This window comes from Gouania willdenowi, chromosome 21, assembly GCF_900634775.1.
Source record: "Gouania willdenowi chromosome 21, fGouWil2.1, whole genome shotgun sequence".
In the NCBI taxonomy this organism is placed as follows: domain Eukaryota; kingdom Metazoa; phylum Chordata; class Actinopteri; order Blenniiformes; family Gobiesocidae; genus Gouania; species Gouania willdenowi.
The window spans coordinates 23,823,283-23,849,704 of NC_041064.1; the positions used below are offsets into that span (position 1 = coordinate 23,823,283).

The 26,422-nt window shown below is 38.2% G+C and overlaps 1 protein-coding gene across 8 annotated transcripts in view; it reads right to left on the minus strand.

Annotated features, from left to right (window-relative positions):
• The window catches only part of sema5ba (sema domain, seven thrombospondin repeats (type 1 and type 1-like), transmembrane domain (TM) and short cytoplasmic domain, (semaphorin) 5Ba), a 239,119-nt gene that overhangs the window by 174,840 nt on the left and 37,857 nt on the right, over positions 1–26,422 (minus strand). For 7 of the 8 annotated variants that reach the window (XR_003672616.1, XM_028435496.1, XM_028435495.1 and 4 more), the window contains exon 2: positions 21,331–21,385. The exons of the other annotated variant lie outside the window; for it this stretch is intronic. The gene's annotated coding sequence lies outside the window, so the exon portion shown is untranslated. The remainder of the gene's footprint in view (positions 1–21,330; positions 21,386–26,422) is intronic. 8 annotated transcript variants of the gene reach the window in all.

Genomic DNA, 26,422 nt, shown 5'->3' on the forward strand with positions numbered 1-26,422 from the left:
AAATACAATATCGCCTATATCGATATATTTTTTCTATAACTTATTTTGTATGAAAATACTCGTTTTAGGAGTCCCTACTTTCAGACCTCCCCCTAAACAAGCCACACGACAGAACTCACTCACATATGCTGTCCCTAATCAAAGAAAAAGCCAAAAGTGGCACATATTGTGCAACTGTTTAATACAGATGCCCATGTGGCATTTTTCATCAGCAAATTTAACCCTGAATTGTCTTTCTGGTCAGACTTCATTTGAATTAACATTCTTGAGATTTATATTGTATATCATAAATATTGAGATATAAGTTTTGGTCCATATCGCCCAGCCCTAGCGCACGCACGCACACACACACCCCCCAGAGGAAGCAAACACAAAATCAACCAGCCCCAAAAACCTCATGCTGCTGGTCATGAAAACATTACATTGCACACAACAAGAGGCAACAGGACTTTTTTTGGACTTTTTTTCTATTAAAATTGAAACACCCAGCTCCAGCTGTATATCAGAAAAAAGCATTCTTTGAACCTCAGAGGCTGGGATGAAATAGTTTTTGGTGCGACACAAAGATAGATCAAGCTGCTGTAGCAGGGAGGAGTTGCCAATTAGCTTGGATCATAGTTACTACTAGGGATGTCCCGATACAACGTTTTCATTTATGATATAATACCGATATTGCAGCCTAGCCCATTGGCCGATACCAATACATGAATCGTACATACTTTTATTCTTCTTTTTTTTTTTTTTTTTTTTAATTAAAAAAAAAGAATTACTTATTTTGTAGTGTGGAACGTTTGAAAAGGCTTGATGAAGTGATGTTACTCAAACAGAGAACAATAGTCAGCAACAGTAGGTATGAGAAAAACTGACCTGGTTATTATTAACCAATTGGTTACATACATTTTAACCTTCAACATAATATCTACAGTATTCTACAATTGAACAAAATAAATAAAAAATTAATTGCAAAAAATGAAAATCGGAAATTTGAATTTGATAATCTGATATTCGTTTTCAGGGTGATATCGGACCGCTATCCGATATCAGCTGGTAAAGATAAAGCTGACAGTCGTCACATGCAAACACAAAGAGATGAATAATAACACATATTAATACACCTACAGTCAATTTAGAGAGCAATCATTGTTACATCTTTTTATCCTATGAGAAGAAAACAAAGAGCATTAAAAAAAAAGTCGGATCTGAAAACCGAGATAAATGGTTTTCTTTTTAGGATCCAATCGACTCCTGACTGTTAAGGAGTCACAGACGTGTAATCCACTGTTTTGTCCTGTTAATTTAATATACGATTGAAAGAAAATATTACAAGAATGCTTTTAAATGACCTGGATTTTGTGTAAATCGCTACTAAAATGTGATCTGGTTTCGATCTTAGTCTAAACAATAAACCGAAATTATTTTCAAATGATCGATTGTTGATTTAAGTTTGTACTTTGGGTCACTCTGCGTTAGCATCACCTGTTCTCTGCTCAACTTTAATTGGCAAATAGATGGTCTTAAGTTCTCCTGTAAAATGTACTGATAAACTTGGAAAATTAATTATTCTATCAATAAGTGTATTTCATTCAGGTCCCGAGGCAGCCAACCAGCCCCAAACCACTATTTTAAGGTGAGAGTAAAATATGATGTTACAGTCGTGCATATTATGCATAATCAGTGAAGCCAGTTTGGTGACAAGTGTGGAGCCAAATTTTAGATTTGAATATTACCAATATATACATAGAACTACTCCCTCAACCTAATATTTGGTCTATATATATACAGACTGTTTCCATGGAATAAACGCATTAAGCTTATTTTTATTGTGAAGTCAAACAGTCTTTCAGAATTCAAATTCAGCTATGGATAAAGTGTTATTTATATTTAAGATTTAGTTTCAAACAAAAAAGCAGTTTTCAATATCAATGGAAAAACCAATACCAATGTTAACTGATATTACATTTTCTGGCAAATATATTATCGGTAGGCCAACAATAACTAGTTACGTATATCTAATTATGACACACGGCGAGATACCTTTTCCTTTTTTTCAGGCACATTAAGACTCTGATCTCAGTGAGCACAGTTAAATCAGTGCCATTGGAATAACATACACCATATAGAGTTATAGGTTTATGGTCAGATATAGGAGCTTCAATCTGCTTTAATTCTGAAAATCAAAGAATCAAATCTGAGTACAACATTTGAATGAGAAAGCAATGATGATGGAATCCCTGTTTTGCAAATGTTTTTCATTAATAATTCTATTATGGACAGAGTCCCCTCACTTAGAGTTAGTGCGCTGGAGCACAGTCGACCTATAGTTTAATTGACACTAGCAGATCTGAGTGCATGACTGATCAACGCAAATGTCAGCCTTGCAACCAATGCAAATCCCAGGAGCTTAAACATCAACGATGGATCAAGCAAAAATGTTGAATTTGTATTCAAATGACAAAATCGCACCATTGAAGGAGGAAAATCCTTGCCAGTAAATATCAAATCTCTGCTCCTGCAAACATTTAATGTTCCTTATCGAGCATCCATTACAGCTGCTGTGAGACATTCACAGCAATAGTTTACTACATTTCTGTCCAGCTCAAGGAACCTCACAATACTCAGTAACAAGCAGACTGACAACCAGCTAGTGCAACATCTTGACAAAACTCCTCTTTACTGTAGATGAGTGATGCAGCTGGGATGGAGGGACTAAACTCTGTACTTTTGCTGCCTGAAAAGAGATTGAACTGAAGTCTGTTGAAGAAAAATCAGTAAATGAACACAAACCTTCACTATAAATCATCTACATTGTCCATGCTTCTACTGACTCAAATCACACAAGTCACCATATCTCTAAAGAGATACACACAGCTGCAATTATTATGCATTATCACATGTAATAAATAGACTGTATTACAAAGGATGAGAGGACTAATGTCTCTTAACTGCTCTAAGCACACTGTTTTTACAGACATACATTTGAAAATGATCCACGGTAAATTTAGCATCAAAATACGTCAGTAACATTTTGATATTGCGTAAGAAAGCTGGAGCTTTTAGGCCATCTGGAAATGATCCGCTTTTGTACAGTAGACCAAGACCAAACACAGTGATGTTTCTTTTGTTTTTTCCACTTCAGACATGGAAGTCTGGAAGACAGTTTCAAGTCTGTTAATCCCCTCAGCTCCTTCAAATTAAAGCTGATATCTGGAGTTTCTGAGAAATCTATGTTTATGTATGATTCTTTTGAAATGTGAAAAAATAGCAAACTAGTATTTTACTATGGTTTACTGCCGCTGGTCATTCATATACATTAATGTATATAAGTCTCTTGTTCGTCCTATAGACCCCAATACAAAAGAAAACGAGCGCTGTGATCGCCGAGCCAATAGGCTGCGACTTCCTGTTTTTGAGACTGTCAATCAAAGTGAATGAGGAACTGTGCACGGAAACAAGGCCGTCACAACAGCAAACAGGTAAATATGATCTTGGCTCTTACCTGACCCATAGACCAATATCAATGCGACCTGAGAGAGGCGTGGCTTCAGGTAGATTGTAGAGGCAGTTGGAGGAAGTGAGGCTGTTTAGGGCGGGACATCGATACGTCCTCTCAGAAACTCCAGATATCAGCTTTAAGGTCAACAAACATTTTTTTATTATTTTATTCTGAGTTATACAGATCTCTTGTTATTTTGAATTTGTTGTCTTCTTTGTTCATGTAAAAAGCACCAGTACCACCACAGTAGTCCTATGGCACTCAACACACTAATGGCTGCTATGTGAGGTGCTATCCTTCTATTACTGTGAGAGCAAATTCAGCTTTATTGTGATGCGTAGCATGCAAGTATAAAGTCTTATGGATGATGAATGGTTGGAGGCTGAGTATAAAAACCAACAGGAATTATATAAATAATCCCATTAATACACATTCTTCACGTAAAACATGGCCAGCGCAATGTCCAACATCTCTTATAAATGTTTTATTACATTGTTTGACTTTAATTTAGCAGCCGACAAAACACATTTAAAATGTAAGTGTAAAAAAAAATAAATCATGTTCCTATCAATCCATCCAGCTTACAGTGGCACCTCCATTTTCACACATTGTTGTTCTAAATCTCCTGTTTGCAGATGTAATTAGGTTTCTAATAATATGTTTATATGCATGTTAAATCAACGGGTTTGCAATACGAATACTGGAAACGGCAGCAGATGTCTCACTGAGTCATTGCTGCTTTAGCAATTCATCCAGCTAAGCTCTAAATACAATGAGGCACATGTTTAAAAGTACAGTCAGTGCCAAGCAGCAACACAAGAATCCAATACAAATCTTGTGTGAAAGTAATCAAATGCAGCCTCATTGCATTCAGGCGGCTGTTTTGCAAAGTCCTTAAAGTGTTACGGACAGCAGGCTGTAATCTGCGAGCTCCGCGGTCATGCACAATGGAGGCAGAGCAGACAGCTGGCACGTCAGTCCCTGTTGGTCACAAACTGCTCAGGTGCATCCACTTGTCAGTAGTGACCACACAGGTGAGCATCAACAATGTCTCTCATCTGATTGCTAAGTGCTGATCTGCAGCGAACAAACGAGCATTGTAAAGTCACACAAGCAGTCGAGTGGCTGCGTGTGCCTCACAGTGAGAGCATTAGACTCAAAGAAACAAGGCAGACTGAGTGAGTGAGTGAGTGCATGGCTGCTGCCACTTCTACTAAATCCATCTTATTGAATTTTCTTGGAGAACATTCGTCAACGACTGCCATTATGTTACTTGGGGAAGGGATGGGAACTTTAATAACAGCTCACACAAACACACAATCTGCGGGGATCAACCAAATCATTCATTCTGCTACTGCTGGTGGTTAGATAACATGTGATTAAACTAGTGGAACTTACTTGACTAACAAAATTAAATAATGCAGTTAAAGCTGCAGTATGTAGAATCGTGAGACGCTACACGCTCCCCCTCCCCTCCTGAATAAAACTTACCGATCTTCTTATGAAGGTTTGCGTGAACACGCACAACTGTGGAATTGTTTGCAACTGTTTTTTCGTAGAAACAAGTAACAAATTTAGGCACTTTATTTTGTGTTACTGGAGCGTTTTCTCATGTTTTAGAGACATGAAAGAATGCCTTACTCACTGCTGTGAGGACAGTAAAAACATACAATCAGAACACGCAGACAGACACTACACATCCACACTACAAAGGAATTGTGTTTGTTCTCTCCACCTTGGATAATGTTTCTCTTAGTTTTTCAAGCTATTTATCCTGTCTGTTATCGCTCTCTCTCTGACTCAGTATGTGGGGCGGACTGCGCACAAACTGAAAGCGGAACGCGTGCAGTCCACCGCACATACTGAGTCAGAGGGACTTATGCGGAGTCTTTAAATTGTTACTACCACCTCAGTTCTCCTTTTTCCTTCTTATTTTGCCATGTAACTGCTGTGCCAAAAGCAGCAATGGAGACTTCTGCTGTAACATCTGCCATTGGACTTTCACTACTCTCAGTTTGTGAATACACAATGACTTTTGACGAGCAGCCAAGAGTATCGCCCAAAACAGCTCATGGATCACTCTGTTGGTAGAAAGCTCTCTGATTGGCTAAAGTCCAGCATCATGCTCCTGTATTTCTAAAGCTTGTTTACAGGGCCAGGAGAAGAAGAGATTCACCGTCCACTCAGAACACTATGGATTACAATATGCTCAAAGATGATTATGGATTTTTGACCAAATGAAGCCAAAAATACTTACATACTGCAGCTTTAAGACTATCAGCAGGAATTGAGAAATATATTTAATTATGGAGTATTGTGTGTGTGGGTGTGTATGTGTGTGTGTGTGTGTGTGTGTGTGTGCGTGTGTGTGTGTGTGTGTGTGTCAGCAGGAGTGCGAGCGAGAGCATTCTAGGCTTCAGTCATCTCGACACGAGCAACATTTCAGCAGTATCCTCCCTGGGGATTATTGTATTGCATTAATATTAGCATCACATGTGGATAAATTAAGCTAATTTTGGCAGCCTACCATTGTTATTCATGAAAATGAGATGTTTTCCAATTAATGAGCTTCTAATGCACAAAAATGTCCTTTGCCAGTGTGTACCGAGGACAAGGTGGGGCTTGTACTTGTGTTCATTTGACTAATTGGGCAAATCCGTAATTACATAACTGATTAAAGCAGCTCAGAAACAAACACTGCAAACATGGTTGCAATAAAGAAAAGGGTACCTAATGGCATTAAACAGGATTAGTATAAAAAATGAAAGCAAGCGACAGAAATGCTGACTTCAGCTTTCACCTTTTCTCATTACTGCACTAGCTTAGAGTGAAACACGAAGCTGATCATATGTTTTTCTGAACTGTTAACTGAAATAATGAATGACCTTCCTCTCCATATCAGGCTATCTCTATCTCTGTCAATTTTTAAAGCATGTTTTAAGACACATGTTTATTCTTTGTGAGAATTTGTGTCTTCCTTGTAATGACTTTGTCTGTTATTTTATTACCTCCGCCAAGAACATCATCATTTTACTGATGTTTATCTTATCCTAGGGAGAAATGAAAAAAAGTCATATCTCAGATTGTAATTGACTGTTCTTCATTAAATTTGGCTCAGATACGTTGGGTTGGTTCCATCGGCCATTTTTTAGAAAATTACATTTGGACCTTCGGTTAATAGAATATTCATACAAGCCTTTAAAGTGTGAATGATCATGGTACCATGATCAAATACCAGTGCTCTTGTTTTCCTGGGTAGCTTCTCTGTATGTTTGTATTTATACAGCACTAATACATCTGTTTAATCATTAAATTGACTTAGATCTGCTGGAGAAGAAATCTACAATATAGCAGCCTTTTACAACTTGAATGTCTTGTTAACACTTTAGACTAAAATTGTCTAAAGCTCCCCCAAATTTTTATTAAGCCAAAGCAAAGAAGAGACTTCAAAACACTAACGATTAATGATGGCATTAGTATTAAAAGTTAAGCAGTGAAACAAAGGCTGTAATAATGCAATGCCATATTTATAGTAGCAAAACCTTTTCATTGAAACATTTATGATGTGTTCTTCTCCGTCTTTATTCTACACTAGTACAGTGCCCGTCGGAAAAATGTATTCATATAGCTTAGGTAGAGTTTTCAATTATGGCCAAATGAGTATGTGTTTGAAGGTTGGATATACAAAGAGGTGTACATACTCTGTATTCTGTAGTGTTATAAAAGGGTTTATTTGCGGGTGCAAAGTAAAATAGCGTGTGCAATTTCCCTGGTTTAATTCTATGGGACATGTGCATGATAAATTGATAAAGTTTGCACCAATGCTGCGGTTTTGGTAGAATCTGATAAAAGACAGACATTTGCATAAATAAAACTATTTATTTAGCATTTCTTAGTGCAGAGGTGCTTATTGAGCAGACTGAGAATAACTTCATCTATAAATCATATGTGTGGCTCACACTTCCAGAGGAAACATGGTGTGTGTGTGTGTGTGTGTGTGTGTCTCGCTACTCCTCCGTGGGCACATGCACGCACTCAGTGACTCACATCAGGTTGAAATGCGTGTCTCACAACCAATGAGTGAGACTTGAGAGCTTTGCTAGTATATCAGTGTGCGTGCGGCTGCTCAGACGGCCCTACCCCTCTCCGGTCTAACCCTCCGTCCTGTGTAACCGGCGTTGATTTCAAAGTAAAAAAAAAATAAACATTTTTTAAACGTAATCACCAAATAATGAACAGTCAAAAGTATGTTTCCTCAAAAGAGTCCACAGGAGCTTAAAACTTGTGAAAGAGCCTTAAACTATCTTCCTCTCTCTCACTCGTGTGTCTGCTTGGCTGTGCGCGTGCACGTCTGATGCGTGCTCACGTAGCTACTCAAGCTCTTCAGCAATTGGCTCTGGCCGCACACGTGACTGTAGCTTGTATGAGCTCTGTCTGGCACAGGCAGACAGACGGACGGACAGCCAACAACATTTTACACGCATATGATGAACCAGAAACATGAAGTCAAGTGAAAGAAGACTATTTTCTATTCAACAAACTTTACAATGGTGTTAGTACTAAGGGAGAAAGAGAGAGCTAAGCAGGAAGAGGAAATGCTGTGGAGAAGGATTAAAGGCAGGTGGAGGACTGCAGAGGATCTCTGCTGTCAAAGGTCCAGCTTTGAGGAAGATGCTTCATGTGCATGTGTTACTGAAGTTTTCTAACTTTGTGGAATTTTTTATCTTGCCGCTTTAATCATAATGTCTTTTAGTCTTCTGCGTTCACACAGTATGCATCACAAAATGTTTGTGCAACCAGATTACACACAAAGTCAATATATAGATGCCTCCCATTTGCGAAATCTTTCCTGTGCGGCAGTGCAGTCCAATCCGTGCGTCAAGAGAGTTGGCCATCCGAGCGCGCTCCCGATTTTTCATTATATTCACACATTCACAAGAGCTTCGCATGACGAAAGCCAATCAGAGTCTTTGTTGATGATGACGTCAGGCTGTCAACACGGACACCGGTCTGTTCACCCATTCAACAATGGAGTAGAAGCTGTGTGTGACCACCTGGAGCTGTATGACACGGCCTTTATAACCGGGACCGGAGTAGGAAGGATTTGGCGTGGAGGAGAATCAGTGAGGAGGTGGTAGTAGCAGGTAAAAGTTCTCTCTGTATTTTTCAGCTTTGAAAGTTGGCACTGAGTTAGAATAGCATTAGCCGCTAATCACACCGGCTTTTTCCACTGGTGGTTGAGAGGAGAAAAAGGAGTGCAACTCCTCGCTTCAGCAGGCAGTGAGACTCACCAAGTTGTATGTGTCGCTGGTGGGTGGAGCTTAGCTTCAAACGTGCGTATGAAGTGAATGAGGACATTTTTTGATCCTGTGAAACCTCCGGAACATTTCGTGCGGCAGAAGCGTCCGGTGCCGCAGAAGATGCATTCGGTGTGAACGCAGCATTAGTCTGTAGATGCGGTTGGGTTTTAGCATCACACACACAGGTGAACAGGATTATATGTTTACATTTTGGAAACGCCCAATCTCCCACATGATTCCCAGTTTGGTTTGCATGTTGTTGTGTTTTTCCTAACACTGATTATAGTAAAGACACATCATGTGACAAACAAAGGCAGATAATCACACACCAACAGAACACGCACCTATAATTAAATCTATTGTAATGTAATTAGAAACAAAAAGAAACCATCTTGCATCTTGTTTTAATTGCTACATAGTCCCATGGCGCACTTTCTCACTCATGTCCTCTTTATGCATGACCAAGGTGTTTTGCCAAGAAATTTGAAGATGAAAATGAAAAGAAGATTGATCACTGGTGGCATTGTTTGCAACCATGACACACAACACAAAACCAGTGCTATAATTATAAATTGTAACAGCATCTGTCAGACTTCACATGCACCCAGGGGGGGTGGGGTGTTATAGTCACTAGCAGCTTATTTTGTTTGTTCTCATCACTTCTGTAAATGAGTATCTCACACCAGTCATGTTTTTAATTGAAGACTGCAGCATGGATGTTTTCAGAATGCCATAACTGCATCCAATATATCCTTATGGGGACAACGACAATCATTCACAGCAATGGAAAGACTCCTAGATATCTGATTGATGGTGAGCTTGATCAATACTAATTCCTGAAGGATCAAGTTGTCTTGATACAGGTTGTTGATTGTTGCTGTATTCTAATTTGTCCAAGTGAGTTCTACAAGTTGCAACATCTTAAAAAAAAAAATGCAGGACATGCTGGGACTTTAGGAATCCGAGTTTTGATATATATTTTATACTTTCAGAAAAGGTGCAGCTAATAACACCTTTGCTATCAGTTCCACTCTCTTACTTTGGTGCAAAGGGAGCACATGAAAACAATATATTAAAAATGAAAGAAAGAAATCTCCTCAGCCCCAAAGCACAGATTAATTAATTCGGAAAGAACCTGAATCTAATAAATGTAGGCCTTGATGGAGAAAAATACATTACAGGTAATCTTGTTGCTGCTTGATGGAATAGTGGGTGGAAAGTTGTGGGTCCCTGAGGGTTAAGCCCAAGTTTCACTCTATAGTTTTCTTCTGAGCGTCCCTGAATTTTCTCGTTGAAGTCTGTCAAAAATCAAGTGCATGTGACATCCTAGCTGCTTTTTAATTGAATGAACTGGTGAGTGCATCAGTGAATGTCAGTGTTACCAGTGTGTTGGACACGTGACAGGTCAAAGGTGTTGTCAGATTCAAGATAAGGCAAGATCCATCCTTAGGCAGTTATAAATTTTGTTTAAAATCCACACATGCTTTGTTCATGCAATTGGAGCTTTACAAGCTTTGCCAACTTTCCTTCTTATACTAATGGCTTTAATGCTAATCAGATTTTGTGTTTTGAATTGTGAAGTTTGCAGTTTGCACCATATTGCACCTATGGTTTAAAAATAAAATAACCTAATAAAAAAAGATTGGGCCATTACCAACACTGTCAAATCGATGACTACGAGGTTGGGGGTCAAACATTACAAGATCAGGACTGTTATGGTGGAAAAAGAGGACCACAGCAATAATAAGTTACTAATTGAATTGTTGGAATTTTTGATGCACATATACTGTATACACAATGTGATGTGTTTAGACAAAACCTGAAAACCTTTCTATAGGTTTTGTGTGAATAAGAAGCAGTAACAACATTCCAAAAAAGACCTGACTGCCATCAGCAGTGCAGAAAACATAACTGGGCTGCTATTGAAACTGATCTATGACATTAGATTGGAATAATCTTCTATTTATTTATTCAGTATTGTTTTTCCAAGATTATTACTACCTTTGATCTGTGTTTTCTTGCTCTGGCATTTCTGATTCAAGTGTCTTACACTGTTAGGAGGAGATGTATAATGAGTTTTCCCAGAAGGGTTAATCAAAGCCATTTTTCACCAAAAATAAAAAGATGTGAAAAGACATGAAAGAGAGGTAGGTGATTGATAGTGAAGAATAAAAAGATTTGCTGTCTTTTTTTCTCGGACAATGCATTGTTTACTTCTTGATATTGCAAGGGATTTATTTTTGACAGCTACCTCAGTTAGTGTATTTTTTCCAACCGAGACGTCTTTTAAAGCCACACAAATGTAGAAAACAATGAAAAGATGGCCTTCTTGGGATGTATACTGGGATTAGTGCATTAAAAAAGCAATTGTGAGTAAGATGCTGTCTGGGATCCTCTTGGGCTTGAGTGGACCCAGAACAGGAGGAAAGTGCAAAGTCCAGGTCTATAATTAGAACACACGATGCTACTAATCCTTACTGAATGATTAAACAACAAACAACAACTTTACAGCCAGAAACTCACGACTGAACACACCATGGAGTGTGAAAGTGCTTTTTTCCCACAGAGTACAAAATCCTTTAGAAAGACAGTTAAGTTCTGCTCCAGGTCTCTTTAAGGTGAAGCTGATTTAAACCTAAAGGCTGTGGGTTTTCATAGGATTTAAGTGATGTTAACATACTGCAGTTGGGTTTATAGAGGTTTATGGACTCTATATGGGGTCCATAAATTCTCACAGAGAACATGAGTTGAGTAAAGCATATGATTAAATCTTTGATGAGTTAGCCATTCTCACCATTATTTCAAAAAAATGAAAAAAAAATTCTTTACAAAAACTAATAGCATGTTAAATCTAGCATGTTAGATTGGCCCTAAACATACGTTTGTTAATCGCCTTTTCTGCCTTTACAGTTCAGGTTCATTGATAAATTGAAAATATAAATAAATAAAACAATTCAAGAACTGACTAACAAACCTGGAGAAATAAATGAGTTGGGGAGCAAAAACATGACATTCCGCCAAAATTACACCAGGATGTCACCATTCCAACACTGGATTGTGTTTACACAAACATTCGAGACACATACAGGTAAGTAGCATGTATTTATATAGCACCTTTCACAGAAAAAAGCCACAAAGTGCTTCACACAGCTTGAAATCAGAAAGTACACAATATATACAGTTTAGAACACACATAAAAGGCCAAGACAACATAAAATCATAGCGGCCCAAGAATAGCTAATTAAAAGCTTGAACAAATAAATGAGTCATAAGTTGGCTTTTGAAGGTGTCAAGAGAGTCAATTGAATGCAGAGAGAGTGGAAGATCGTTCCAAAGCCTGGGAACAACAGCCTGGATGGATCGGTCTCCTCTGGTCCAAAAACGAGTGCTTCCACAGACCTCAGAGCCCGAGCAGGGGTGTAAGGTTGGATCAGATCACTGATGTAGAAATGAGCCTGACCCTGCAAGGCTCTGAAAGCTAGAACCAGAATTTTAAAATTGATCCTGTAAGACACTGGCAGCCAACAGAGTTCTTTTAGAAAAGGGGATATATGAGTACGCCTATTTGTACGAGTCAGAATTCTCGCTGCAGAGTTTTGCACTCGTTGCAGTCGAGACAGCTCCTTCTTGTTTAGAAATGAGAATAAACTTTAAGCTAGACACAAAGGCATGGATGATGAGCTCCAAATCATTCCGAGACACCATTTTCCTGAATTTAGAGATGTTACTTAGATGAAAGAAGCAGTTCCTCGTCAGCTGCTTACAGTGCTGCAGTAATGACAGGTCTTTGTCAAAGATTACTCCCAAGTTTCTAAGGCTTGGTTTAGCAGACTGGACTAAGTCACCCAAATACTGTTTAATCTCTGGAATTGAATCATCAGGGGCAATAATCAGTGTTTCTATTTTGCCTGCATTGAGCTGCAGAGAGTTGTCACTTAGCCATTGTTTTAATTCCACTAAACAATGGAGTAAGGGGTTAAGCTTCTGGAACTCAAACGGCTTAAAGCAGCAGTAAAGCTGGATATCATCAGCGAATAGGTGGTAAGAAACATCACTGAACCTTTGGATGATCTTTACCAAGGGGGTCAAATACAGCAAAAATAGGACAGGACCCAAAACGGAACCTTGAGGGACTCCACAAAACAAATCCGCTGACTCAGACCTTATTTGGTTTGCTGAAACACTAAAACTACGCCCAGATAAATATGAGGAGAACCACTGTAGAACTGACCCTGACAGTCCAACTTGATCCTCAATCTTCTCAGCAGGACCTTGTGGTCAACGGTGTTGAAGGCTGAGGACAAATCCAAAAAAAAACAGAACAGTGCATTTTCCCAAATCAGCAGACATCATAATGTCGCTGTACACTTTCAGTAACACAGTTTCCGTAGCATGTTGTTTACAGAAACCGGACTGAAACGTCTCGTGGATGTTACTTTGATCCAGGAAAGATGTCAGCTGATCACAGACCACCTTCTCAAGGATCTTAGACAAGAACGAGAGCTTTGAAATATACCTGAAACTATTGAGGTCTGCTTTTTTTAGTAGTGGCTCCACTATGGCATGTTTGAACGTATTGGGAAACACACCAATAGACAGAGAGAGGTTAACCATTTTGGTAAGCCAAGGGACAATTTCTTCAAACAGGTCCCCCAACACCCCCTGGTATGTGTATTCTGAGTTTCAACTGATGAGTTTTTATCTACGCATGTATATCAGTCCATTTATATGTATCTATTTTTATTTATCCATTTATCATTTATATCAAAGTATCTTTGAATCCTTAAAACTATCAACCAAATACAAAAACTGGATGTACTATTGAGAGCTATTAGATTTACCAGTTCCAAAACGGCTACATTTTTACTTGCAAGCCAGACAAACAATACCCAAGAACAATTTACCATTAAGGGAAATGACTTAGGAAGAAATGCTGAAACTATGTAAGTTCAGCCAAGTTTAGTCTGTGGTTGTCTGTGTCATAAGTGTCAAATCAACAGGACTCATTAAGATTCAAAGATTAAAATCCATTTCATTCTATCACGATTTTAAACCAACCAATCTTTGAAAATAATAATGTCTCCCATAAGTCGTACAGAAGTTTGTCTGATTTAAGATTAGAAGCAAAAGGTAAAAGTGCAGAATGTCACCAGATAACGGGAAGATGTTTTTTGTAATATTTTCTCATTCTAGATCTAGAACAATATTAATTGTTAACCTGTTTGTTAATACCTAAGGAAGCCCTAATCAAGACAAAAAAAATGGACTTTAATCACATCATTCTGTTTGATATCATGTTAAATACTTACTAAGCCAAATATTGTTCTTCGTAAAACAGTAGCAGATGGATACCCAAACAAAGTCCCAGGAGTCGGGCAGTGTTCCGACACATATTTAGAAATTATGTTCAGGTTTGGGTCGGTCTTGGTTCAGACGCATAGCTGTATTTAGAAATTACGTTTTGGTTGGATTTGGTCACATCATCTCAAATTTACACTTATTATGTAGAAAGTCAATGTGTGTGTTTTACTGGATGCAAACATCTTCCATCCTCTCTGTAATGAGACAGAATACAGATGGAGCGGAGAGTGATGACACTGATGCACTCATCTGTTGACGTTGTCAAATGCGGAAATGTTGAAAGTTCCTATAGTTTAATAAAAGGGCCCTATCCACACAAACAAACGTAAATGAGATGTAAATGTGAAAAAACGAGATTTTTACTGTGCCGGGTTCTGACGTAAATATGTAAATGCCTGTTGGGTTCGGGTGTGCATGGACAGAAAAATGAGGCTAATTCACACTGTAATAAACACATTTTATCAATTAAATCTGGCTTTTTTTAAAAAAATAAATAAAAGTGTGTTTTATCTTTTTCACGGATTTCAATGACATTCACAAGGATTAGGAAAACTTTCCAGACAGCCAAAAAAATGACATTATGGCAAAGCCTGCCTCATGTAAATGAATCACATCAGACTGCTGTCATTTACAGCCTTATGGGCGCTGGGTCTATTTACGCACGGTGGGTGAGACAGGAGTCTGGAATTGGAGAATCTGCGTAAGAAAAAAGAATGTAACTCAAATGGGAGAATAGGGCCCTAAGAGAGTAATAACCTATTAGTATAGTCACTTTTTGTCAAACTGTGTTTTAATGCTTTGTTCACACCAAACACGTTTCGGGCGTCAAAATCATGTCACCAGCATCAAAGTTGGGAAGGGGGAAGCACGTCGAGGGGAGGGGCGTCTCTGTTGCCGGTGGTGTTCATACAATGGATGATATCGTGGCGATCAGTTACGTTCATAATTCACCAAGTGACTGTGAAGTGGTGGGGAACATTATTGTGTTGAGAAGGCTGTGTGTCCGGTCGGATGTATTTTGGTGTGACTCTGTGTGCACTGTGATTTTAAAGGACTATAGAGAAGTGCGGTTGAATGGAGAATAAAGTTTGGAATTCACGCCGCTCTACATTACCTAGAGAGTGGCTTGGCTTTGTTTGCACCTCGGCGAGAGTCGCTTTCAGCGCTACTTCCGTCTATCCTGTGCCCAGGTTGACAACCTGCTGACTCGCTACTCCTACCAAGACACCAACTACAGGCGCTGTACGCCAGCAGAAAAGCGCCTGTCCATTTGTCTCCGGTCGGCAGTGAGTTTTTTTTCTTCTCATTATTCTGAATACATCACGGTTGGGAAATGCTTCTGATTGGTCGACGCGCTGCCATATGCCTCAAAAGTTCAACAATCCCAACTCCAGCGGCTGTGTTGGAAGCGCCGGACGCACATCAAAAGCGTCCGCTGCGCGAAAAGCTTCAAAACGAGCTGCACACGGGGCGTGGGGCGCACAGCGGGACTTCTGACGCTTGCTAGAAGCACATCCACCATATATTGTGAATGTACACCTGACGCTTTTGATGCTTTCAACGCATTTGGTGTGAATGCGCCATTAGTCAAGATATCACTGCACTTGGTATTGGCTTATCTGACTTCAGCACTCTAACTGAATTAATCTATGCTCAATACCCTAACCATATCTCTATATTGTATCTCTAACTCAGAGGTGTATTACTAAAAATAGTTAAGTATTTTAAATACTGGCTTAGTCTTTGGCTTAAGAAAACATTCTTTAAGTTTTCTGTTGCACTCTCAGAGAAAAGTAATCCTGTTCTGCTGCAGTAATGAGAAGTGTTTAGTTCCGTTTGTGAAGTTAATTCTACATTAATAATACACTCATAATAGCCACCAGCCACTTATTGCATATGTATGAACACCAGCTTGAATTTGCACCAATCTGCCATGGTAGAATAAAATAAAGTAAGTACTGGTGAGAAAAATAATTTCTATGTATTCTTTAAGTCTCTCTCCTTCCAGAATCTGCTCTTTGGTGGCAGCACAAGACAGCTAATCATTAGACAGTTAGCCTCCATTACGGCCTGGGATTCAGGCCTGGTGATAAAGAAGCCCAGAACTCAGGGCTCACAGCTTAATGATCCCGAGATCAGCGCAGGCTTTACAGGCTCACATCTCCTGCCATGGCTCCAGGACAAAAGCCTCCTCCATTCCTTACGTTTACTTCAGGTGAGGGATGGAGTTCATAAATGTGGGAAACGTTCCTGAGAAAGTAATGAAATTTCCTTCAAATCGTGGCAAGAAAAATAGAATGAAGGAGACGTCATTCATGAAGGGTAAGTCCCCAGGTGATTAGGTGATAAAGAAAACTGCACAAAAAGAAATAATTCGCACAGGAGTTCCACAGTGCCTTTAGGAGCCCTGGTATTGACTTCTTTAAAAGGTCTGACATTATAGATCACAGCCCCTAAGGAGCCAGCAACTCTGATCGCTCTTTTCTGTGAAAGTTTTATTCTATTAATGTTCGTAACAGATATCATACAGGATCGACACACATCTGCATGTTTTATAGACCTACACGTTCTGAATATTGAAAACTTCTCACAATAACAAACACCATATGTTGCTGAACTCTTTTCAGATTTGCTCCCTCATGTTTTATCAGTTTGTCATTTCACCAGAAACCTCACAAGGTTCTCTCACTATTTGTTATTTCCACTTCTACTGCTACTCAGACTGAAGCATAAACCAAAAAAAGTATGTCAAAAAATGTCTGTGCAAGAGCCTTGAGAGCATTTTATGGCATTAACATTGGATGTTCTCAATTAAGGCTGAAACCAGGGACAGATTATACTGCACAGAAAGATAACCTCACAAAATGTTTTATTTTTTATCGAAAAATAGTTCATCAGGAAAGTGGGTAGATTCACATGGTTGACGGCTATCAGCTATGAGTATTATCAAATAATTGGTTATTTATCAGTGAATTAATTTGTGTAATGCAGTCTAAAAACAGGAAACAGCTTGAGCTACATTCCAGAAACATCCTGAGAAACCCGGAGGTTCTGAGTGCTACAGACAAACAGTTTGTAATTTAAATCCTCCTACAGAACATGACCAGCGTTGTAGAGTACTGATATATCTAGTCAAGCAGAAGTACTGTTACTTGATTGAAACTGTACTCAAGTACAAGTAAGTATTACATAAAATACTCAAGTACAAGCAAAAAGTAGCTCAATAAAATAGTACTCAAAGTAAAAGTTACTAGTTACTTTCACCCTCCAAGTTTATTGTTGGTAATAAATCTTGCGACAGTTCCCTTGCATACAGTAAACATCTCGTGTATAAACTTAAATTAATCTTGCACAATTGGAACTTAATTTATTTTCCACAAAGGCATCTGTATAACATAAAAGGTTTGTTAAAATGTATAATTATTAAAAAATAAATAAATAAATAATACCACTGAATTTAATTCAAAATTACAAATTAAAAAATGCCCCTAAAACTGAGAAAAAAGCCTCTGTTCAATGCAGTTTTGGCGCCATGCATTACGTTTAACCTGGTTGGTCGGCTATGATGTGATGCATTTGATTGATGTCTGGCCATTTAATTTTTTTGTAAAAAAAAATGATAATTTACTCAGTAACATTTGGTTGTAGAAATTTAACTAATTACTTTACTTCCTTTAAAATTGATTTAAGTACAAGTAAAATTACTGATTTAGAAATATACTCAAAAAATTAAGTACCCATAAAAGCAACTCAATTACAGTAATGTGAGTACTTGTAATCCGTTGCTTTCACCTCTGAACATAAAATATATGTTCATAAAGTTTCTACACTGACCACAGGGTTATACAGTGATTTACAGTAGCTTGTAATGCTAAAGCACTGAGAATTAACTTAGAAATGCTCCAGCAATCCAGAACGCAGAGCATCAGATAAAGACAGAAAGATGCATTTCCAAATCAAACCCAAGTTCTGAATCTTGCAGGATGGATGCAGAGCTTTGGAAAAACAACAACAAAAATGCTGGTTTCATAGATCTTTGGCAAAGAAATGTTTTGTTTGTGTAAAAGTCATTAGCTACCAATTAGCTCACTTAATAAACACAATGCAATCCTGGCATGTGGAACTGATGAATGTATGTACCAACTGGACTGGGATTGTTCACAAGGTTCCTCAGGAGATTCACGGCTTCCAAAAACTCACATGATCGGTTGGATGACATCATGTGTTGGCACATTTCAGACTGGTCTCAGCCAGAGCCGTGTCTGATCATCTCAGGAGAAGTTCTCCATCACTATCACTGCTGTCACCATCCCCCCCTAATGTGGTGTGAATGGCTCTTCTGTGAGACTGGCCAAAGATTTGCCAGTGGCCCCCTTTTTTTCGAGGAGGTGAATGGATTCAGATCAGGCACGTTTTAAGGCACCCTAATGTACCGTGGCTGGACCACAAAGGCAGCCTGGTAATTTGCCAAGGATAATGACGCTGTCTTCGTTCAGCCTTTGGGGCCACAATTTGAGTCCAGGGATGAGTTCCCTGTCCCCCGTAGTTCATTTCTTGGTCTCTCACTCGCTCTCTCTTTTTCCATTCTACCTACGTCCCTTCCTTTCCTTTCATAATTGCCTGAAAGAAGCAGTTTTCTTCCGGTTTATTGTCATCCCTGACTAAAAATCAACCAACAACAGCGGGGCAGGAGGAAAAACAGTGCCAGCCATGACTGGATCCCCTCATCTGCTCCCGGAGGAGAGAGGGAATCAAAGCAAACAGAGATAGAGAGGAAGCTGTGTAGCTCTGCTCCAATGACACACATTAGAGAACGATTTGGACCACAAAATCAATTGAGCAGAATAAGTGAGGAGGAGACAAATGAGGAGGAAGAAGAGAGTAAAAGAACATCTGCAAGTGCCAAAAGTTAAATAGAAAGACAGGCGTGAGGGAGAATATAACTAGTTTTTAAACAATGTAAGACAAATTAGTTTAAAAGTCTACAAATGTAAATGGGTGACAACCTCTCTCTTTAAAAATCCCTAAGGATTCAATTGAAAAGAATAAAAGGAGAACAAAAATGATGCCTTGAGTATGATTGGAGCCAAAGGACTCACTTTAATAATTTTCCATCATTGTTTTTGTAGACGTTTTTTTACGTGATGAAAACGAGACAATGACTGAATTAAAAAATACTGTATATACGTGACCAAAAATTATATCAAAATATAATAAAACTAATAAAAACCAAACTATAATGTTCACCAAAATCCATTCAATGCGATGGTTTGGACATGTGACGATTTTCAAGGATTATATCACAAACTTTCCTACAATGTTCTGTGCAAATATAATGCCTATGATTTCCTTTTATCAATAGGTGGCGCTATGACTGTGAATGACCATATCTGGAGGTGCTTGATTTGTTTCTGTGTGGGTATAAAACAGATGTATATCATTAGACAATAAGGTTATATTGTGTAATCTTTAGGAATGTGTGTTTGTGGTTGTGTGGTAGAAAGCATTAACAGTACTTACCTAGGTCAGGGAAATTCTCAGTGTACTGAAGTAATACTTCTTCAGTACACTGTAAAATTCTGACATCATCACTCTACAAGTTCCACAGTGATGATGTCATCAGTCCAAGCTGGGAGCCAATACAATTTTTCACATTTTCCCCCCAAATTATAAAATTTTAGCGTACAAATTTTCATACGTTTTTTAACGTGTTTAGACCCTCAAAAATGCAATCATTTTGCAGTAAATAAACTAAAAATAATAAAAACGAGGTGCATTACAATAGGGTCCTACGTACTGTTGTACTCAGGCCCTAATAATAACAATAATAAAACAAAATGCATTACAATAGGGTCCTACGCACTGTTGTGCTCGAGCCCTAATAATAATAATAATAATTAATACGATGTGTATTACAATAGTGTCCTACGCACCGTTGTCCCCGGGCCCTAATGAATGTGGCACAACACAATATGCACAACTATAACATCACATTTCACTCTCACCTTAAAACAGTCGACTCTTCCCCACCCCTTCCATTTTTCTACCCTGACTCCCTCTTCCCTGTTCCCTTCCCCCTACAGGTTTGGCAGCATAAGAGTAGAAAAAAAAGGGGGAGAAGACTGGTGACCTGATGTGGTGGATCTCAAAGTGAAGGCCATTAGAAGTAGAAGACAATTGTGTAGTTAGGATCAAAATAGGATTGGTTCTTGTGTTTATTACAGGACAGACACCAAAGACAAAATCATCAAACATTTTTATACCCTCTTTTCCTGTTTAAACGGGGAGTTTACACCAGCTTGCTCATGGTGCACCCTGCATAGGCCACCAGTTCAACTCAGGCTTACACACCAATAATCACAGCCACACACACACAAAATCCAAAGGACATTTTGCAACTCTAAATGACCGAAGAAATCAATGGCTTTTTCACCTGTAAAAAGAAAATGCACTTCCAGAGGAAATCAATCTCAATTTGAATTATTGACAAGCAACTTTCCTGTAATCTGCCTGGGACATAATGCATACATTTTTTTACACTTCGAGTCATTTCAAACTAGAAGTTCAATTCTTATTAGCACAGGCCTTTATAAAGGAGGGCTACTGTCTCAGTTTCTTCTTTTTCTCACCGAAAATGTCTACACCTGCCCTCAATGAGCTAGGATGAAAGCATAAAGACTGATAATATGCCGCCACATCCGTCCCCCGCTGAACGTGCCCATGTGTGTTCATTAAAGCAGCAAACATGCTAGTCGGCAGAACAAATTCTGGTGATGCTACAGTTGTTAATGTCAATAGGCAATGCTGTGAATACCAAGAGTCATTGTGCACACTTTACATTCCTAATGTAATTAGGCTTAATGCTGCCAGCAGCTCTGCATCTCAAGCTCACTTCTACACAGGGAAAAAGGTAGAGATGTAAACCTCGTTCATAAGCAGCCTGTATGATACCCTTCACCCATACTCCATCCAGCTCTCCTCCCCCTTCACTGTCACACTCTCTCCACTGCTTTTCAAACTACTTTACTCCAAATAATGGGCTTTCACCAAAAAACTATTATTTCGACAAAGAAAAGTGAGCACACAGGGTAAAGGACAGAAAGAAAACAGAAACAGATGAATTCTCTAAAGCACCTGGAAGGTAATTAAAAGTAATAAAGTTTTATTTGTACTCACCAGCTAAGCATCACTGTGTGTAGGGACGGGGCCGTGTGTCCCTTTCAAACTGATTCTAGAAGATGGAGAGAGAGAGAGAGAGAGAGAGAGAGAGAGAGAGAGAGAGAGAGAGAGGGAAGGGGGAGGGGTGAGTCTTTCAATTTCTACTCGCCTCCTTCTCCTAAGCACAGTACAGAGGCACAAAGAAGTGCTGGCGCTCTCATAAACAAACCGCCAACTTCTCAATAGAGCGGGGAAAGCGGAGCAGGAATGGCATTTAAACCCAGACTTCACTGGTTTGGGGGGCTTGAGCAGAAAAAGGAACCTGCAGGATGCCTTCACGTCAAGTAAAGGCCGAACTAGACAATAACAAACCAGCAAGTTCAACACAATTCACGTTCCTAAAACCTCAACTCCATTTAGCATTTCAAATAAAACCTGTACAGGAGACATAGTCCAAAGAACTGTACAATGAACACAGCTAACACGCTAACATACAGACAGCGTGATTATCTGCAATCTTTTTCATCTTAATGCTACAGAGCAAATTGGAACAAATAGCCCAGCTATGGTTTCTACGGTAACCTGAAGGAGTAGCTCAAACTTGCAATCCGTCTTGTGGCGTCAACTGCTGCGATACGACTGCCGTCTCCTCCCTGTTCCACGCGGCCTCAGAAATAGGTGAGGCGTTTCACTGGCATGAAGAAGAGCGTTGATGCATACCTGCCTTTTTCCTGTGGGTACCACTGTTCAAAGAATTAGTGATTCCACTTCCAGCGTAACAAGAGAAGCAGCATTTAGCAAATAATTCATTAACAGCTACTGATTCACCTTGAGAATTAAGCGTCAGGCACCACTGCTTTTGCCTTCCTCCTTACTGTTCAAATGGTGAAAGTAACGGAATACAGGTACTCATGTTACTGTAACTAAGTTGCTTTAATGGGTATTTCTAAATCAGTCATTTTACTTGTACCTAAGTATGTTTTAAAATAATTAGTATTTCATTACAATCCTACCCCCAACTTTTACAGAGTAAATAATAATTTTTGGTTTTAAAATGATCAACAGACATTGTGAAACTACAAAAAAAAACAAAAATCAAATACATTACATCATACCCGACCAATCAGATTTAACGTAATGCACGGCACCAAAACAGGATTGAATGCAGGTTATTTTCTCAGTTTTAGAGTTCATAAATGCAGCTAGAGCCTGAGAAATTATTTATTTTTCTTTTAAAAAGAATTGTACATTTTGACAGATCATTTATTTTATACAGATGTCTTTGTGGAAAATAAATTAAATTATTACCACCACCAATAAATGTGGGGGGTGAAATTAACTAGTAACTTTTACTTTGAGTACTATTTTATGTATGACTTACTTGTACTTGAATACAATTTGAATCAAGAAACAGTACTTCTACTTGAGTAGGATATATCACGTATTATATATAGATATTGGGGAAAAAGGTAGGTACAATAATCAAGATAAATTGCGTGTAAAAACCTGTCAGTGCCCTGTTTTCCCAGCACCTGCTGATTAAAAGTAACGTGGGAAATGCAGAACTATAATGCGCCTTGTTTTGTGAAGAAGCCCTGTGTTTCATTTCAGCCTCTTTGTTAAGGATTAGGTTTAAAACTTACAAAAACCTGTGGGTTTAGAGCTCCACAGCACTTTTTCTAGTGATGCTGCTATAGGTTTGGGATTATAGGAGTAACTTTCTGGTAAACAAAGCATCCTTTCAATTTTTCCTCCCCATTCATCCATGAATATTGAATATTTAACCATGTCTTGTTTTTGGATTCCTAATTCCTGATGTCTCCCTTATTCTATCATTCCTTTTTTTGTGTTTTCATTTGTGTCAATTCATTTGGTTACTTTAGAAAAAAGACTGTTTTCCTGATTATATGTTCCTCTTGTATAGATTAGTCATTGATTATTAAATCAAGGTAGATACAATGTGGTCCATTATTAATATAATGCAGTTTTTAATAGAAACACCCTGTCTAAATGGGGCAGTAGCGTCCTAATGGTTAAGGAAGTGGGTTTGAAACCGGAGGGTCACCAGTTCAAATCCAACTAATGTTGTGTATGAACCTGTACATATATGACAATTTAGTTTATTATCATTACTAGAGGTGTGGTGTGTACTGCCTGGCATCTGGCGATATGATTCGTATCCCGATACATAGGTCACAATACGATACGATATACACCGATATTAAAATATAAGGCGATTATTGTGATCTTTTAAAATATATGACTTAAACAACTAATCTGTAAATGGTTACACCTTCATGAGAACATTATGTATGAAATATATTTTATTGGCATATTTTACACTCAAAACATTGGCTTTAACCTGCCATGTGCCAACAACTTAAAATAAACAAATAACATACAATCTGCCTGTGGCTTTAAACCAACTTTGACTTTAGTGCAACATGACTTTAGTGTAACTTCACTGAGGTATATGCCTAGAACTAGAAATAAATGCAGAAAGACAGTACTTTCTTTTTAGATTTTATTCAAAAAACACAAGCTGGTCAACATGCCCACGATTCAGCACTTCTTTGTCCAGTTACAATGTCTCCTACAGTGAAAAATACTTTCCTGGTTAAATAAAGGTAAAAAAATATTGAATTTTTAAAAATCGATGTGGATGCATTTTGAATCCATCCGAGAATCGTGCGACATAATATCGCGATATATCATTACTATTATCAAATCTACTAAAAATAAACGTTTAACACAAGCAAACAGCCTATTTATGATCAGTTTTATATTGTAAAATAGTTATGATTAACATACAGTATTATTAGAAGACAAGATGACAAGATTGAATTTTCTTTGTATGGTGCTCTTTGAAGAAAAAAATAGGTGTCAAATTTATACAAAGCAAAATGACAGGAACTGAAAATCAAGGGGATCAATGTCCATTTATAAAAGAGGCCTGCGTTCTTGTTAAATTCACTGTTGTCACTGATCCAGATTGAAGACCGAAGAAAAAAATGCAAAAGCAAGAGTTCAGTCAAGGGCGCCTCTGTTTCTTAAACAATTAAATACCGTGACAGCGTTGTCACTGTAAGAAGCATCGTAATAAATGTTCTTTAAAATTCTCCAACGTGAAGCTGGAATGTTTAACAGCTGGTATTAGACTTAAACAAATGGTGTAAAGAGGATTTTCTATGGAGCTAAACTGGGAATATAAGGCTGAGCCGTAGGACGTGTCTCTTCAGACAAAGAAACTCCCTGTGATCTCTGATGCCGGTGTGGGATCAGCCTTTATTCTTTGCAACAAGTGAGCGAAAAGAATTCACATTAACTGCTTAGTTTGTGACCTACGCTCTAACACTCCCCCTAGACACACACACACACACACACACACACACAGGCAGGCAAAGCAAAGTCTGGGATTTTTTTCAACGTGCATTGTTCAACAAATTAAGGATAACTTTATTGACTACAGCTGGATTAAAGCTTTAGATAAACAGAAAAAGAAGCAACCTGCAGGGAAAAGCCACTTAATACAGAGTGATACAGACAGGATTAGGAAAATTCTTGTTCAGCTAAAACGTATTTCTACTCTATATTAAAATGACTTGAACATAGCAGTTTGCAATCCTCAGTGGAAGAAATAATACATAAACCTGAGAAAATACCTTCGAGGTCTCAAGAAAATCTCTACTTATCTGAAAAAAAAAAAAAAAAAAAAAAAGTGTAATACATTTTTTAGTCATGTCATGTAATGCAAAAATGATCTTTTCATCCTGCAGGATTTTACAGCACTGGGAGCTCGGTGTAAATTTAACATTTAAATTTTATTCATATAATCTTTCATCATTCATAAAGAATTCTTCTTATTATACACAGTTCCCACAGGCCAATGAATGTCATGTGACCTCCCCAAAAATGCAATCTTTGATGGCAAAATTTTAATGCACAAAGGAAATAATTTCCTAATAATATGTTATCTACAGTGCAGTAACCTAATCATACTATTGATGTGATAATTGAGTGTAGATTTCAGGGTTTCTACAGGTCGCAGCATATTTAATGTCATGCTTTTTAATGTCATTTTAATGCCCAAAAGCTATACTTTTTTTTTTTTTGCCTCAAATGCAGAACAAATGTGTATATTTGTTTCTAAAGATTTTAAAAACATTCCATCAAACAGAGGAATGAGAATTAAAGTAGATATTCAGACACAAATTGGACACAAGAGACACATTTTGAGCAAATAATTGTATAATAATACAATAGCACCACAGTTCAGCGACATGAAATTATGCAACAAAAATTAACAAGCAATGCCAACATTTCTCAAGCACTTTAGATTTAAGGCCAGTTGGAACTCTATTTAATGCTTTTTAATAATATTAAATGCATTAATTTTAGCACAGCACAGGTAGCTTGGTGGGCTATTAAACGCAGTGAAGTGCCGTGACCACTAGGGTTGGGTAGGCACGTTGCAAATCGAGACCACCAATGACAGTTTCATATGTTTCTGCTGTCAAGTGTTAATTCAATTCAAATCAATTTTACTTGTATAAAGCAATTTCCAACAAAGTCATCTCAATGTGCTTATCAAAATATAAAATTCATAATAAGAAAGAAAAAACCCAATAAGATCCACATGATCAAGCATTTAGCCATCTAACAAAATCAACATCATAAACACCATTAAAAAAACATAAACAATTATTTAATATAGCCTCCATACTCTCCCAACAAGATATATCTCATGACACGGCAGCACATCTGTTGTTTGTGTTGGAAACACAGAAAAAATGACAACTTAGAACAGCCTCAGTGAGGAGCATCCACAAAGTCAACCCTTCCTTTTTTACCATTCACTGTGAAAAGTATGAAACACTTTCTAACCTTACCTTTGCTGAAGCTCTGGTAGCTCAGGTGTTGGTCTCCCATCTTTTAAAAGCTGTTGTTTTTCCTCAAAACAAAGTTTCTCTATCATCCCTAGCGCTGTCATCCCGACTGTAGTGTTATCCCGCCCACTAGCTAGAGAACGTAGCAGCAGCAGCAGTCACGTGTCATCTATTCACTAATGTGCTGTGAACTTACGTATAGCATTTAGCATAGCGCAGTTACG